Source organism: Mauremys reevesii, linkage group 3, assembly GCF_016161935.1.
Source record: "Mauremys reevesii isolate NIE-2019 linkage group 3, ASM1616193v1, whole genome shotgun sequence".
Lineage (NCBI taxonomy): Eukaryota > Metazoa > Chordata > Testudines > Geoemydidae > Mauremys > Mauremys reevesii.
Window position 1 is genome coordinate 165,592,574 of NC_052625.1, and position 18,362 is coordinate 165,610,935.

General features: G+C 44.6%; 1 long non-coding RNA gene across 1 annotated transcript; it reads left to right on the top strand.

The window, feature by feature from the left end:
• The first annotated feature begins 1,703 nt into the window (after nucleotides 1-1,703).
• LOC120402010 lies at nucleotides 1,704-16,607 on the top strand. The gene is made up of 3 exons (XR_005596911.1): nucleotides 1,704-1,842; nucleotides 3,191-3,314; nucleotides 15,999-16,607. It is a non-coding gene; the product is annotated as an uncharacterized LOC120402010 (long non-coding RNA).
• The last annotated feature ends 1,755 nt before the right edge of the window (nucleotides 16,608-18,362 follow it).

The following is an 18,362-nucleotide window of genomic DNA, read 5'->3' on the forward strand; positions in this document are numbered from 1 at the left end:
GCTTGGCCATTGTTATAACTGCTGTGTGTTGTGAGACATTTGTATGTAAGATACATTATAAAATTAAATTGTATTGTATTAAAGTATAATTACAGCAAAGCTGTGTGGGCTTCTACTTCATAAGGGAAAAATCAATGTCTGAAAATCATAGAAGATTAAATTGAGATGGAAAAATTTTGTTTTCAAGCTTTGACAAAGATATTAGAAACAATGAATAAGAAAAAGGAAAAATGAAAATCCAGAAGAGCATTTGAATGTGTCCCTTTTGATACTACAGTAGAACAGATTTTTTACTAGTTATCGGTTATTAGTGATCATTCTGTTAGATGGAAGAATTCTACCTTCTAAAAGCCAGTATCCAGAGTACTGATCTGTTTGACCTTCCCTAATATAACACCTTTCATTTGCAAGGATCAGTTCAGAAGTGATTTTCTTCAGCATTTGTGTCAGATAAGAGAACACAAGAATTCAGCACCTTTTGGAGCACTAGTTTATAAAACATTACAGTTTATGGGAATGTTAATTTAAGGTCACTAGCAACTTCACTTGAGCTGGTGATAAAATGCCTGTTAGAAAGTGTTCTGACCTAGCAAGTGCAGATTTTGCCCCTGTCTCTATATAACTAATTTTGGAAGTTCATTCTCGCAAATTAACACTCAGATGTTGTGATCTTTGTTCCATGATTATATAGGCCTGGTTTTCAAAGATAACCTTTTTGAAGTGTACCTGTGAAATTTGCTTGCAGAATTAGAGGCTAGGTTGAAGCTTAATTTTTTTTAAATCACTACTTGTTAGCTCAGGTGTATGTAGCTTCCTTTTATATACCCTTTAAAATATAAAATAAAACCCTGAACCCATGCAGTCATTTGCAGAGTTGGGGCCATGACATAATTTATTTTGGCTCATCAGTGAAAATCCAGACCCAGAACTGGTTTCAATTTTCAAACTGTTTCCAAGTTTGAAGATGTTTAGATGCCTGGGTTTTCTTTAGACCCACTTCAGATCATAGTACTTACCTCACACAGCCCTTGTGAGGTTTTCAAAACTAATATTTGTAAAGCACTTGGTCACCACTAAAAAACCCACAGTATTTACCCAGAGATACACATAGTGATATCTGAGATAAGTTAATTCCCAGTCTGTACATAGCGATTAGTTGTGTGTCACAGTTACAGGGCTAGCTGCACTCTTGACCCCTCTGATCTCTCCGAACAACCTTAGGAATTATTCCTCTTAATGTCACCTGTCTTAAATTGGAATTCTGCAATTCTCCCCTCTTAGACCAGGTCCCTGGGCTGCAGTATTCTGTGTACCAACTGTAATTGCTCAGCAGGCCTGATTGACTTTAACACCTGCAGTTCTGCTCTTCAGGATAATATAGGTGACCAGACAGCTTTCTTAAACCAAGTATTGTTTATTCTTAACAGTAGTGACACAAAGCATAAGGGGGGCAAAAAAAGGATTTTAAATCAATAAAATGGATGTGACAGGGTGTATGGGGCCCAGAGGCCCCTGCTGAAGCCCTCATAGTCCTCCCACACCCTGTCCCAAAAGGAGCAGTGGAGGTGAGTCCTCCAGGCAGCCTAGAAAGGCTAGACAGGAAGCAGTCAATCCAGGAGCGGCTGTAGGGAAGCAGCCAATCAGGACCCAACAGGTTCACATAAAAGGAGCTGCAGGGCCAGAGTCATTCAGTTTCTGCTTAGAGCTAAAGGAGTGAAGGTGGTGTTTCTGGCTGGCTGAAGGGACTGCGGTACCTCTGATAGAGTAGTTGCTGGCAGGGACTGGGGGAGTAAGAAGAAACTCCTGGCTGAGTGCTGGGACTTGGTAGCTGAATCCCCTGAGGTAAGGGTGAAGCATTTATGAAGGTGAAGTGGCCCAGGGAAACGTAGCAGCATCACTACTCAGTCAAAGGGACATAACAGGTTGCTGCTATTGGTGGAGTCCCTGGTCTGGGAACCCCCCACTGGCCACAGGTGGAGGGGACAAATCTCTGAGGAGGGAGTTGAATTAGGCCCAGGAGAGTGGATTGAAGAGGGTCAGTGATACTGGACTTTATTGGACTTTGGTACACTCCTGGAAGGGGACTTGAACTGTTTAGCTAGTCAGCTGGAGAGCTGGGATCACAGAAAGGCCCAGAGATGGTGAAGACATTGGTTCCAGGGAGTACAACCCCTTACCAGGCCAGGGACTGTTTAAAGACTGAGACTGCTTAAAGACCTGAGCCCAGGGAGGGCTGCCAGAAGAGATGTTCCAACCAAGGGATACTGGGATAGGCCCCTGTTGGACTGTGTACTCTGGAAGGTGTCTTTATTTATTTATTTATTTATTTTTTGCTTGTCTTTCACATACAAACTCTGTGACTCACCTGGAGGGCTGAGTCACAGAAGACCTACCACACTTAGAGAGAGGGTGCAAGCACATACACACTTGGCCAGGGGGACACTCGTGAGAGGTGGGTGCCACCCTTTTACAGGATGTTTACCCTACCTAAGGCTTAGGTAGACTCAACTGCTTCAGACACCTCTGCAAGGCCTGTGTCTGTGCCAGCCTGTTCCTTGTGAACAGACCCTGACTGCTGTTCCCCCCCCCCCCCGCATCTCTAGGGAGTGACATTTTAACTGATTTTAGCATCTTTTTTGCTTCCAGCCTTGGTAAAGCAGGTCTTGCAAATTGGTTGGAATTTGGAAATACCCTCTTCATAGCTTAATAGCTCAGGCATTGTTTCATAGCCTCCTTGAAATGTTTCCAAGGAGGTTACTTATTGAGTCATTGTGTTACTTTCCTGCTAGTTTCCTAACAACTCAGCTATTAAATTAAACCAACTACCTGCAAACTTTCGAATAACTGCATATAGTTATACAGTAATTATCCCAGTAACTAGATCATATACACTGTGATAACACTATAATACTTATGGGCAGCCTTTTTTTTTAAATAGCAACTCTTTTTTGTGTGCAAAATATTATTAATACTTTGGTATCTTAAGATGTTGATGAGAGACAGAAGATAATGCCATTCTGGATGTCTGTTAGGATATGTTAAAAAGCTGCTGCACACATATTGTGAAGAGTGTATTGATTTTTATAAAATAAGAATCAACACAAACTTTGAATCAACCAAACTATAAATTTTTCGGATCTAGAAAAGTTTTTACTTGACTTTTTAATGATTTAAAATTTTGTACTTACAGAATGTTTTGCAGGAGAACTAGAATGTTCATTTACAGAGGCTGCTGCCATATATTTGGAAGTTCTCAGCAAGGGGTCCCTGGAATCTGGGCCTATGTTGGAAGGCACCTCAAAATTTGTCAACAGGTAGGCCTCAGTTAATTCCTGACAATGCAGCATTCATGATCCATGTTGAGTAGGAAGAGGAACAGAATATGCAGTAGAGGGGTCTGACCATTCATGTCATGACATCACTTGTTTGCTCATGTATTAAAAGGAAAAGGTTGGGGAGGCAAATTGTAAAGTGCTGCTTGAGTCATTAAGAGGCTGACTTTCTTAAGTTTGAGAGCTAAGCTTACTATGGCTTTCTTGTTCTGTGTAGATAATCATTTAAATCATACTCTTTTTAAAAAACTGCGTTTTCAATGGGAATTTTTCATCACCATGTAGGTTCACCATAATTTCATAATCAAACCATATTCCTCACGGCATTACCAACAAGTGATATTCTTGCCTCTGAGTCCTTAGTTTCCATTAGAGAGAACATAGTTTTGTGTCTTCCTAACGAGCATAATGTCTTGAAGAGATGCAGCCATGCAACAAAAATTGAGGGTATGATCCCTCTGTGGACCAGGGACAGAAGGAAGCTGGAAAGCAGGGGAATTTATATAGTGTTCAACTCTTATGGGTGGGGAGAGGAAAGATGAGAATGCAGGTTCAGGGGAGGTGTAAGGGAGTTCTGTGGTAACAAATCCTTTCCTTGTCCTGCTCTAGAGTGAGAAGGATTTTGGCCAATTCCCATTGGCAATGAATCCTCCTGAAGATCCTTCAGATGACTTAGTCTCCATTTTGCTCCTTTTCTCCCCAGTGTGCAGGGTGCAGCACTGAGCAGAGAAGCCAAAGGGAGTCTTAGCTAGCACTAGAAGGGGAAAAACATCTTTTGTTACAGCAGCAGGGCAGTTCTTTTTCAAATCTGACCTGCTGTCTACCTGCAGCTGTCGATGGCTAGGATGGTCATGTGGGGCTGACAGGTGGTAACAAGAGCTATCCAGACTCAATAAAATGCAAACTAACCTGCATACCTGATTTAAAAAAAAATTGGTTTAAAATAAGTTCAGTTTTACTAACCTGTCTGTGAGTTATTACAGATGTAATGAATTTTTAACTCTGAAGTTTCCTAAAATGTATCTATTAGAGAGAGAGAGAATATATAATATATATGAATGAATCCAATTGTAATTCTGTGCTGGATACCATTCAACACTCCATCATCCAGCTGTGAAATGAATGCAGAAAGCATTTAGGGGACCTCTAGCAAATGTACAGTGTTAAGTTATGCAAGATTTAAAAAAAACAAAAACAAATCCCAAACTCTGGCTACATGAAAAATTGTTGAAACCCCAAAGACTTGCCGGAGACAATAAAATGATCAGCTTCTACATACAACTGAAGTGATCGCTGGAGTGTGTGTGTGTGTGTGTGGGGGGGGTGTGTGTGGAGTGTAAGTGTTCCTCTTAAAATAGCAGCTTTTTCAGATCACTAGCTGACACATCTGAAACTGAGACTCACTAGCTAAAAAACCTGGCATTCTAAACCTACTATTAACCTTCTGCAGAGGTCAATTAACAGCAAACTATAGGCAGAAACAATTCAAGCTCTAGTAGCTCCACCATCTTCAGAGGAAATCAATAAAGCTGTGCATCAGCTGAAGTCACTGCTCACCAGACCATAATGGGATTCCCTTTGCACTTAATTATGGTGGCCCAGCACTTATTCATCATCTTAGACTGTTATTTATATCCATTTGGGAATATGAAACCATGTCAATTAATTTCAGTGATACAATTACTTTTCCTCTGTGCAAGGAAAAAGGTGATATGTCAGATTAAAAATCAGGGATCTCCTTTCTCTGATTCCTAGTAAAGCTCTAGCAAGACCCCATGTCACTGCAACATATGTCAAGTATATTTCTACCCAAGAGTCAATGTGTTTTCAGAGGAGAATAGTGAGCTGTATTTTATAAAATAAGTCAATAAAAAGGCTCTCAAACAATATGTTCTTAACAGAACAGCAGTGGCAGAACTTGTCAGAAAACATGGCTGCTCAGTTGCTGTTATCCATTTATTCCATCACCTCTATCTAGAAGGATCAGCTACCATAAATATCTTTCTTATCAGATCAGGACAAGTGCCAAACAGGGATACCAAAAACCATTAACAGACTTAGTAAGTTTTTAATAAATTTGTATGGCAAGACTGTGGATTTCATAAAGACACCAACCTTAAATAATGCATCATGTTACCCACCTTACCAAATGATTTTAAAGTCTGGACATTTTACATGAAAGAAGATTGATATAATCCATTAAAAAAAAATCTTGATATTCATCTGTCTCCAAGGAAAAGTTTATATCAGTCAAGGCTTCTGAATGAGCTGATGTTCTTCAGGAAATTCAGAGCTGAACATTTTGTTCAATTTCCCCAAATGCCTTCCTAAGTGTCATCTTCAGCTAACTGTGTACCATTTTACACCAGAATTCTCTAACTTAAAAACAGCCTTAAAGATGATTTCATAGTAGAAATGATGAGAATCCTGGTAGCTGATCAAATGTAGTGGTGAACCATAGTCAAGAATGGTATGACCCTCTGTGGACAAGCCTCTCACCTCCAGGGTGAGCCCACATGTTCAGGTGTGGTGTTGCAGGGTTTTTTCCTCCTTCAATTTAGTGCCCTGTTTAGCCATTCTGGTCCATCAGTGATCTGTCATTTTCTGTGGCCTACCCCTCTGGCCAGGTCACTACTCAGTCCATTCCCCTTCTGGAATAAACAAAAAAAAAAGTCCCAAAGTAGGAAACTCAAAATCTAATGGCCTTCAAGCCCAACTCCCAACATATCCTGGGTCCCCTCACTACCACCATTTTATTTATATATTATATATATATAAATATATATATATATATATATATATATATATATATATATATATATTATATATATATAAATAAATAAAATAGCCATGCATCCCCTCTCCACCTGAGGGAGAGACAGGGATACCCAGGCCCAACATCTCCTCTGGGTTCAAGCCCAAGAACTCTGTTTTAGGGAGATGAGGACTGTTTCTTCCACCTCTCTGCCACTTTCCTGATCTGCTTCTACCTTTATCCTGGTTATCAGCACTGTAACCAGGTCTCCAGACTCTGCTTTTGCTACCTGCACCTGTGGCTGCCCACAGTGTCTACTTAGCCAGTTATGAAAGTCCTTCCAAGACTTCTCCTAGCCCTTCTCTGCAGCCACCAGGCTGTATTGCAAGCAGTCCCTTTGTCTCCCACCTTTAGAGTAGTCAATATTTCTCTCATCCAAACAGGACTTCCCCCTCAGCGTGCGCTCTCTCTCTCTCTCTCTCTCTCTCTCTGGGACTGGGGTTTGTGTCTCAGGCCTCTTGTATTAGGATAGCCTGTCCTTCACTCCTTCGAGCAGGAGTTCCTCCTCAGCCCTTTTCCTGGAGCTGGGGTTTGTCTCAGGCTCCTTGCCTTGCAATGATCAACTGCAAGGCTTTTGTCAGCTCCTTCCAGCTGAACACTCTAACTAGTCATCCTTTCCCCTTCATGCTGTTTCTCTTCTCCTAACTCCTTCCCAGTTGGCTGAGTTAAAGAGGAGCCTTGCCCTGCCTCGTCTACAAGGCTCCTGGCCTCAGGGCTTTAAAGAAACAATGCATATCTTTCTCTCAAACACTAATTATTCCTGGGACTGTTTCCTCTCTATCCTATCCCTCCCTAGGTAATTGTGTATCTTTATTTCTAAATCCTTAAGGGGCCATGACAGGTGGTGTGTGTGGGCACTACTGCCCTTTAGGGCAGGACACCCCAACAAACCATCTTTTAGCAAAAATAATAACTTAACATCATTGCCTTTGTATCTGTGTACTTACAATGTAGCAAAAGTAGTACATAATATCATTGTTTATATCTATATTGTATATCCACAAAGTAGTAAATGTAGGTAATGTTGTCAGTATTCTAACATGGTTAATATAGACCATTCATCATATAACGACTAAACTTCTCTACAAATCTGAGAACCTCCAGCTGGAAAAATGTAATTTTTGAACAAGCTGATGTTCCCTTTCCCACCAATTTGGTGCACTTCTTTCTTCTATAACTAGGGGCAATGATAAGTCTTCATTCTGTTTTTCTCTGAATAGTCTTACTGTGCAGCTATTTGACTCAACAGTAGAAATTGCCAGTGAAATCGTTTGGTACATAGATGACAACAAGGCCTTGTAAAAGTGATGAGCTGATTTCTGTGACTGAAGACATGTTTTATAAATGGTATTGCTTAGAATTAAAGACATGGTATGTTTAACTCTCTCAGCTTCCATTTTCAAATGGCAGCAATGAGAACTGGGGACTTGGCATAATCTCCCCTCGCTGCAATTTGAGCACCAATAAATAAGATTATTCAATGTGACTGTGATGGGAGCCCACAGGCTCGATTCCATGAATGCTCCCAGAGCCACTCATGAATCTCACAGAGAGAGGCACCAGCCAAATCCTCCCAGCTCTGTACCTCAGGAATATACTGTCTTGCACTGTTCAAGATGAGCAGTGCAAGTTTGTTAAATGGTTCACCACTTCATCAATGGAAATTGGATACACACCAGCTTTTGTAAACCTGAGCAAATTTACCAAACACTTCAGGCAAACTCACTGGTAAAGATAAACAAACAAGTTTGAGTAAAAAGATAGATTTTAAGTGATAGGCAAAGTCTGAGTGGTTACCAAAAGAAAAGATAAGATAAGCATGCAGTCTAAATGCTCAGTCCTATTGGACTGGGCAACATCTAAAGTAAGCAGTTTTTCTCACCCCACTGGGTATTGCGGTTCATAGTACACAAGTTTCACCCTTGAAACTTGGGCCAGTCTCCTCTGTTGGAGTTTTCAGTCTTCTGAGTGTCCTTGTTGCTAGTTGCAGCATAGGTGGGGGGGGGGGGAGGAGAAAAGGCCAAGCATGGGGCCCCTGTGTTCTGTTTTATACCCTTAGTACATGTGCTTGAGAACGTAAGTCCAGTTATCTTTGCTGGGTATTGCTGAGTCACCAGGTAAGGTTGCACAAAGCCACGCTAAGGGAATTGCTCAAGTGAGTCATTGCATTGTAACTCTCTTGCTGAACAATGGCTGTTGATGGTGGTTTGGTTATTGTCTTTGGGGAGCTAATATCTGGGCAATTCCTCAACTCAAAGCATATTTTTGTGACAGTCATCTAACACAATCTCATAACTTCATATGAACTAACAATATACATATTTAGATAGAACAATGACTTTCAGCAGATCATAATCTTTCCCCTGATACCTTATATGGCTTGCTTTATCTACAATATCACAATAATATACAAGTGATGAATATGGGGGTTACATGGCGCTCCTCTGGAGTATAGTGTCACAGTGACATGGCTGTAATTTGTAGTCAAAGGGAACACTTACCCTAAGGGAAGGAACATCACTTGAGGCATGTCTACACCACCAGAGTAGTTCAATTTAACTTAACTCGAATTTGTGGAATTGACCTTACAAAGTCGAACGTGTGTATCCACACTAAGGACAGTAATTCGACTTTGTGAGTCCACACTAACGGGGCAAGTGTCGACATTGGAAGCGGTGCACTGTGGGCAGCTATCCCACAGTTCCCGCAGTCCCCGCTGCCCATTGGAATTCTGGGGTGAGCCCCAATGCCTGCTGGGGGAAAAAATGTGTTGAGAGTGGTTTTGGGTAACTGTCGTCATTCAACCATCACTCCCGCCCTCCCTCCCTGAAAGCGCCGGCGGGAAATCTGTTAGCGCACTTTTCTGGTCAGTGACAGCGCGGACGCCACAGCACTGTGAGCATGGAGCCCGCTGCGATCATCGCTGCACTTATGGCCGTTGTCAACTCCTCGCACCTTATCGTCCACCTCTTCCACAGTCAGATGCTGAGAAATCGGGCAAGGAGGCTCCGGCAGCGCAGTGAGGACATGAAGTGAGAGTGGCACAGACCTCTCACAAAGCATGGGACCCCGCGCCGTGGACATCATGGTGGCAATGGGTCATGTTCATGCTGTGGAACAGCGATTCTGGGCCTGGGAAACAAGCACGGACTGGTGGGACCGCATAGTACTGCAGGTCTGGGATGAAGCACAGTGGCTGCGAAACTTTCGCATGCGTAAGGGCACTTTCCTTAAACTGTGTGAGTTGCTGTCCCCTGCCCTGAAGCGCAAGGACACCCGGATGCGAGCAGCCCTGAGTGTGCAGAAGCGAGTGGCCATAGCCCTCTGGATACTTGCAACGCCAGACAGCTACCGGTCAGTAGCGAACCACTTTGGCATGGGCAAATCTACCGTGGGGGTTGCTGTGATGCAAATAGCCCACGCAATCGTTGAGCTACTGCTCTCAAAGGTAGTGACCCTGGGAAACGTCCAGGTCGTCATAGATGGCTTCGCTGCGAGGGGATTCCCAAACTGCGGTGGGGCTATAGATGGAACTCGCATCCCTATCCTGGGACCGGACCACCAGGCCAGCCAGTACATTAACAGAAAGGACTACTTTTCAATGGTGCTGCAAGCACTGGTGGACCATAGGGGACGTTTTACCAACATCTAAGTCGGGTGGCTGGGCAAGGTTCATGACGCGCGTGTTTTCAGGAACTCTGGTCTGTTTAGACGCCTGCAGGAAGGTAGTTTCTTCCCGGACCACAAAATAACTGTTGGGGATGTGGAGATGCCTATAGTGATCCTTGGGGACCCAGCCTACCCGCTAATGCCCTGGCTCATGAAGCCCTATACAGGCACCTTGGACAGTGACAAGGAGCTCTTCAACTACCGGCTGAGCAAATGCAGAATGGTGGTGGAGTGTGCTTTCGGACATCTCAAGGGGAGATGTCTTACTGACTCGCTCGGATCTCAGCGAAACCAATATCCCCATTGTTGTTGCAGCTTGCTGTGTGCTCCACAATCTCTGTGAGAGCAAGGGGGAGACCTTTATGGCGGGATGGGAGGTTGAGGCAAATCGCCTGGCTGCTGATTACGCTTAGCCAGACAGCTGTGCCGATAGAAGATCCCAGTGGGAAGCGCTGTGCATCCGGGAGGCTTTGAAAGCTAGGTTCCTCAGCGAGCAGCGTGACCTGACTGTTCATTTTCTTTACAGAGAAGCTGAACCTGCCCCTGTTTCTTTACCCAGTTACTGTTGACTATCCTCTGCAGTTACATACCCCGTTTCCCCCTTCCAACAAACGTTTAAAATACATGGAACATTGTTAATTAACGTTTTCTCTATTAATGACTTCGCGTTAAAGGGTTGAAACTGGGATGCAGACTGTGCTGGGTAGGGTGTGTACTGATGTAAAGACCGCCTCTAAACTCGAGGAATGACAGGCTCCTGCTCCTAGAGCGGTCTGCAGTGCCGGACTGGTTGTTTCAACGGAGCCTGCCATCCCTCCTTTTCGGGACTCTGTGTGCAGGGGCTATGTGACCTTGTGGCGGGGGAGGACAGTTACAGATTCCCCTGCTGCGTGGCTCTGTGGTCCAGGACAAGGACCGCTGCATAAGATCTGTAACCGCCCTCCCCCGCCACAAAGTCACGTACCCCCAACCCAGAATATGAAAACCAGCTCCCAGACCGACCAGGGTGCCTGACTGCACTGTGTGTGTGACCTGCTGCTGAACCTGCCCCCGTGTCTGTACCCTGCTAAAGGTGACTGACCTGTCCAATTATGAACCCCCTCCCCCCCCTTGAAACACAGTCTCCTCTAAAAGAACATGACAGAAACAGTAATTAACAGAAGTCTTTTTAATCATCACCTAGACAGTTAGGGGATGAAACTGGGATGGAGGCTTGGGTGAGGCAGGAAGGAAAGGACTTCTCAATCTAGGGAATGAGAGCTTTTTGTTAATTGAGCACTCTGCAGGGGTGGAGTGACAGTTTTCATGGCCCCTGGCACCCCTCCTTTTTGTTAGTTTGGGTGTGGGGGGGTATGGGACTTTGTGGTGGGGGAGGGCGGTTAGAGAGAGACTGTAGTGGGGCTCTGTCCTCCTGCCTGCGGTCCTGCAGAACATCCACAAGGCACCTGAGCGTGTCCGTTTGCTCGCTCATTAGTCCAAGCAGCATTTGAGTCGCCTGCTGGTCTTCCTGCTGCCACCTGTCCTCCCGTTCGCTGTGTGAGCGCTGGTACTGAGACATGTTCTCCCTCCACTGGGTCTGCTGTGCCGCCTCGGCTCGGGAGCAGCCCATAAGTTCAGAGAACATCTCGTCCCGTGTCCTTTTCTTTCGCCGCCTAATCTGCGCCAGCCTCTGTGAGGGGGATGCCAGGGCAGTTCGGGAAACAGTCACAGCTGTGTGATGGGAAAAGGAGTGAATTCCTTACAAAGATACATTTTTGCAAACAATCAACATAGTCTAGTCTGTCTCTGTGAACAAGACCATGCACAGCACCTCTCTCATGCGCACTCAGGACAAGTTCGAATTTTTGGCCTTCGCTTTCATTGCCTGGGGTCTTGCACTGGAGATCAGAGAAGTGGGGCAGGACAGCAGAATCTGTGGAGCAGGCAGGCATGGTAAGCTGTAGACTTTTGGCTGCTTAAAACTTAATGTATAGCAGTGCCATCCTGCTGCAGACAATCCAGAAAGCATGAACTCTGCCCCTGTTCCACCCCCTCGCAGCTGTCCCCGGGAAAGATCCCTGTATGCTGCCCCTCTGCAGCCTCCACCACGTGGCTGTAAACCGACGCTTATTTGTTATGCAAAGGAACAGTGAAGCATTCCCAATACTAACCTTACCCTAATTCACCTAATTCAATGCAGGAGTCGCCAAGCGAGATCACCCTGAGGAGGATCACTGAAGGAGATATAGAGCGCATGCTGCGTGAAAGCCAGCACAAACCCGGGGCCTATGCTGCCATGCTCGTGGAGGCAATGCTCCCAGAGTACCTGAGGATAGCCTGGCGCGGAAAAGTGTGCTACCATGGAGCACCCAATAAGGCAGCTCTCCCCAGGAACCTCATGCGTAGGCTTTTCGATTACCTCCAGGAGAGCTTCGTGGAGATCTCCCAGGAGGATTTCTGTTCTATCCCCATATATATTGACCTTTTCGCATAGTTAATATTCCTGTTCTGTTAGAAATAAATGTTTACATGTTTGAAGCACTTACCGACTGATCCTTCCCCTGATTCAGGGTCCCTGGTTAACGGCCAGGGAGAGTTGGTAGGGGATCTCCGTGAGGGTGATGAAGAGATCCTGGCTGTCCGGGAAATAAGCGCTGTCGACTGCCTCGTCATCCTCATCTGCTTCCTCATCTTCCCCATCCGCGAACATCCCCGAGGAACCGTCCGTTGACACTATCCCATCCTCAGAGTCACGGTCAGTGGTGGGGTAGTGGTGGCGGCCGCACCTAGAATGGAATGCAGTGCCTCGTAGAAGCGGCATGTCTGGGGCTGGGATCCAGAGTGTCCGTTTGCCGCTTTGATTTTTTTGGTAGCCTTGTCTCAGGTCTTTGATTTTCATGCGGCACTGCGTTGTATCCTGGCTGTATCCTCTGTCTGCCATGGCTTTGGAGACCTTCTTGTAGGTCTTTGCATTCCGTTTTTTGGAGCGCAGCTCCAAAAGCACAGACTCATCACCCCACACAGCAATCAGATCCAAGACTTCCCGGTCAGTCCATGCTGGGGCCCTCTTTCTATTCTGAGATTGCATGGACTCCTCTGCTGGAGAGCTCTGCATCGCTGCCAGTGCTGCTGAGCTCGCCCCGATGTCCAAACAGGAAATCAAGTATCAGAGGATAGACTAACAGATGTTTTGCAGCATGAGCTCAGGTGTGTATATATAAGCAAGCAAGAAGCAAGCTAAGATAACGAGGTTAGATCAATCAGGGAGGATGGGGCCCTGTTCCAGCAGCTGAGGTGTGAAAACCAAGGGAGGAGAAACTGGTTCTGTAATTGGCAAGCCATTCACAGTCTTTGTTTAGTCCTAAACTGATGGTGTTAAATTTGCAGATGAATTGGAGCTCAGCAGTTTCTCTCTGGAGTCTGGTCCTAAAGTTTTTTTGCTGGAGGATGGCCACCTAAAATCTCTCTATTGTGTGGCCAGGAGGTGAAGTGTTCTCCTACAGGTTTTTGTATATTGCCATTCCTAATGTCTGATTTGTGTCCATTTATCCTTTAGAGACTGTCCAGTTTGGCCGATGTACATAGCAGAGGGGCATTGCTGGCATATGATGGCATATATTACATTGGTGGACGTGCAGGTGAATGAACCGGTGATGGTGTGGCTGATCTGGTTAGGTCCTGTGATGGAGACAATGGATCTTGTGGTGTGCCGGGATGGAAGCTGGAGGCATAGATAGGTCCAGGCTGAGGTTGATGGAGGATGGGTCCAGATGATGAAGATGTCATCAATGTAGCAAAAACTCCAGCAAAAAAGAGAGAAACTGCTGAGCTCCAATTCATCTGCAAATTTAACACCATCAGTTTAGGACTAAACAAAGACTAGAACCAGTTTCTCCTCCTTTTTTTCACACCTCAGCTGCTGGAAAGGGCCCCCATCCTCCTGATTGATCTAACTTTCCACTGCTTAGCTGATGCTGCAAAACATCTGTTAGTCTATAAGGTGCCACAGGATTCTTTGCTGCTTCAAACAGGAAATGAGATTCAAACTGGCCAGACAGGAAAAGGAATTCAAATTTTCCCGGGGCTTTTCCTGTGTGGCTGGTCAGAGCATCCGAGCTCGGACTGCTGTCCAGAACGTCAACAGAGTGGTGCACTGTGGGATAGCTCCCGGAGCTATTAGCGTTGAATTCCTTGCACACCTAGCCTAATTTGACATGTCCATGTCGAGTTTAGCGCTACTCCCCCTCATCAGGGAGGAGTACAGAAATCAAACTAAAGAGACCTCTATGTCGAACTAAATAGCTTTGCTGTGTGGACGGGTGCAGGGTTAATTCGAATTAACGCTGCTAAATTCAACAAACTCCTAGTGTAGACCAGGCCTTAGGGGAAGCTCAGAAGCTTATTTTTATGCATATCTTTTCTCAAAGGATACTAAGCATTTCCCGGAGTGTTATATTCAACTTACTGATTTAGAAGGCTGTTATTCCAAAGTGGGAAGCTGAGTAGAGAGGTAATTTTTGTATGGTCACGTTATTTTAATGGAGGAGTGTAACCGGGTCGACTCACCCCTGCGGCGCCTCCTACTGGTTGCTCTCCGAATAGAGCTCAGTCCAGCTCCGGAGCGCCCTCTGCAGGCCCGTGATCCACCTGTTCTTCTGGCCCCCGTGTCCCTTCCTAGACCCGGTGCCCCTTTCTTTGGGGTGCTGCCCCCTGGTAATAACCCCTTTCTTACTCTATCTGGGTTTCCCCTTCCTTGGGAACCCCCCACCCTACTATCCCTACTTCGCCTCAGTAGTGGTTACTGCCCAGTCTCTATTTAGCGCCCGTTCGCTGGGGCAGACTGCAGTATCCAGTACTCATCATTGGCAAAGGGGGTTTGGACCTGCTGCCTTGGCCTAACCTTAAGTTGCCCTCTGCAACCTCCCAGTACCTTCTGCCCTCTGCTAGGCCACAGCCTGGGGCTTTCCAGGCCAGAGCTCCCCAGCTCCTTAGCCTGTCCCCAGCCCTGCTTCACCCTAGGTACCTTGTCTCATCTACCAAGCAGCCAGGCCCATCTCTCTCTATCACCAGAGAGAGACTGTCTGGGCTCCTGGCTTCCCTGCCTTTTATAAGGCTCTGTTCCTCAGTTTGGGGCGTGGCCCCCAGCTGCAGCCACTTCCCTAATCAGCTCAGCTTGAGAGCAGCAGCTCTCAAGCCCTGCCAAGCTGTTTCTAACCCCTTAAAACCCCGGAGCAGGGTCCACCCTGCTACAAGGAGGCACAGATTTTTCTTTAGTAGAGTATGGGTGCAAGAGAGGGTAGCAAAGGTCTTCTTAAATTATAACCAGGGAGGTTTGTAATTGATTCAAACATTTCTGAACCATCCTAGTCTCTCTCTCATGCTGAGAGATAATAAAGACTAACTGGTAAACCCAGATGTCCATTTATTTATGACTTATGACACATTTTATGTGAAAGTCTTGACTACTTGCCATCCTCAATTAAATGGTTATTTATGCTATGGAAAGTGAGTTAAATTTATAGTGCTAGCATGCTCTTTGTAAGAGTAGGAGAATATTCATTTTGAGAGTGATATTATCCATAAAGGACATTTGCAAGGATTTCCAAGGTTGAGGCTGGTAGAGAATTTACTCTTAAAGATTGAGTAGATTATGATAGAAATTTTGGAGGATCAGAAACCTGTTCAATACCCAGGGATTGTTCACAGTGGATAGTCTCAAATTATGAGAAGGGCATACATTTATTTCTTCTGCAGTTCATCTTGTAGCTCATGAAGCTGTCAAAAAATTGTTTCCAAAGCTTAGGGAGGGATTCTAATTGATTAGCACAAGTCAATAAAATACCCATTTTGATACTCCAAGGTTACTCATTTGATAGCAGAGATATGGAAAATACAATGAAATTGTATTTTCATTGCTAATGAGTACCAATGTCATGAACCCATGGGTCTCAGATCCAGGCCTGCAGGGTTTGTAGAAGCAGCCACACGCCAACCCTTCACCTGGCAGCTTGCTGATAATGGCCTATCTGAGATCCATGAAACCCAGCCCCAGTATGAGGCTCTACACCTGTGGTTGGACTAGTGGACTCCCTGAAAGGAGTGGCTGAAAGGAACAAAAAGCTATCTGAACAACTGGGCTCCACCCTGCTCTGGACTGTGCCTTCTGCTCCTTTCACCTGCTTCCACTTCTACTTCTTCTCCAGGTTGATTTCCTGGCATCCTGACCAGGCTTGATTCCTGCCATCTGACTTGTGGTTCCCATCCTCCAGTTTGTCTTCTGCCTCTGAACCTGCCTGATTCAAGTTACCACCTTGTGGTTCTGATCTCCAGTTTGTTTCTTGTTTCTGATCTCCCAGCACCCTGACCCAGTCAACTCTTGACTCCTATCTCATGGCTGTGGAATTTGACTCCAACTACTAAGTATGGCTGCCTATGACCTCGCCCTGCAACCAGTGCTAGATTAAATAAAATGGAGAAAGATAATCTTTCTTACCCAAACCTACCAAAAGTGTAAAGATAGTGGAGATTATACTGTTAGTTGTAATGAAGTCAAGTGGTTTCTAATAGATGAGTTGAGAAATGCACAGACAAATTCAAAGTTGTTTAGTGTTACATGATGGTATGGCCTTTCAACTGTCAAAGTCAAAGGCTTCCTTGGAGCTGATAAATATTGGCAATATCTTGTCCGGTAAGTTTAACATGGAATACCAGATGTGTAGTAGTTTGAATGTTATCACAGGCAACTCTTCATCTTATAAAGCTGGATTAGGGATGGTAGGAACTTGATTTTCATCTGTTGGGTGAAAACTGGAATAAATGCTGTAATGTCAAACTAATATTTCCAATGTCTGATCTCTATTTATTTTAAAATAAAATGTTAAACAGATTATTGGACTCCAGCAAGACTCTACAAAGCTAAATTGACAGACTCTAATAGGTTAGAGGTATTGGTAATTCTTAGAAAAACAGGCATTTATAGCAATGACTCTTCAAAAGAGTAATCCTAACCACTGAAAAGAATACCCTTTGTGGACTTGAAGTACAAAGTGATCTCCACACTCTATGGATTTTTCAGTGGTTCTCAACCTGCAGTCTGTGGGCCATTTGTGGCCCAATCAGCATACAGCTGTGGCCCATGTGACATCCTCAGCTATAAAGGTAGTATAACAGAGCTGCATATGCTTGTCCCTGTGTCTCAGTTGGTCACATCTGAGATCGACAAATTCAGGACAAAGTGCTGAGAAACTGAATAACCACCAGTTCTGAGTGAGTCTGCCCTATCATTAGATTATACTGTTGAGTCTTTGATTTTTAATTTTTACTTTTAAGACTTGATCTCTCTATCTCTCTTTAATCAAAGCTCTGACTGACTGACACTGATGACACACTCCCCCCCAATAAGTATCCATCATCTCTTTTTTCTCTTCTTCATTTTGCATTTTTTTTTGTTTTTATGAATCTTGATTGATATTGATGATGCATATGACCTGTATGATTTACTTTTCACTTTTGTGTTCTGTGTGTAACAATGATGCTCACCCTAATAAACACACACACTTACTCCGAAGCTTTTCTAAAGCTAGGATGGTGTGTGTGTGTGTTGATCAAAATTGTTGTTCTGGGGTCTGACAGATCTCTGAGCCCTATACCAACTCCGCACAAACTCGGGTGCTGGAGAGGTGAGTAGGACTTGCTTTTTACCTAACAATACCAAGCCAGAAACAAAAGGGAACTTTTGTCTCACCACACTAGTTAAGAAGGAGTTAAAAATGCAGTCTCCTTAGGCATTCCAGCACCTGTTTCACCACCCAGACACTAGACTTGATGATGAATGGCTACTGAAAACCAATTCCATCAAACAAAGGCTTCTGCTGATCTCAAAATATCAGCCACATACGCAGATCAATATATAACTCAGATCTTACCCAAATAATCCTTTAGTATCTAATATCTAAAGGTTTATTTATGAGAGAAGAAAAAGGAGAGTTAAAATGGTCAAAGAAATCCTATACATATAATCATTTCAATCTTCTTGGATCAGGGTTGTAGCAGTGATGTTACAGATTGCTGGCTTGGAAAGTCTCTAGGAACTTCCAAAAGATTGGAAAGCCATCATTCCATAGTCCATACACCTTTTAGTGTAAGTCCATAGTCCAGAGATCAGAGCAGGAGAGAGACCTTGGAAGCATTTCCATTGTCAATTTTATACCTTCTCTCACGTGGAGGGAATTTCACTGTCCTAAACAAAGTGCTCAGTCTTAGTTTGTGGGCAAATTACAGGCACAAGATGGAGTCCAGGGTCATATGAGCAAGTCAGATGTCCTTAGAATCATAGAATCTCAGGGTTGGAAGGGACCTTAGGAGGTCATCTAGTCCAACCCCCTGCTCAAAACAGGACCAAACCCAACTAAATCATCCCAGCCAGGGCTTTGTCAAGCCTGACCTTAAAAACCTCTAAGGAAGGAGATTCCACCACCTCCCTAGGTAACCCATTCCAGTGCTTCACCATCCTCCTAGTGAAATACTGTTTCCTAATATCCAACCTAAACCTCCCCCTCTGCAACTTG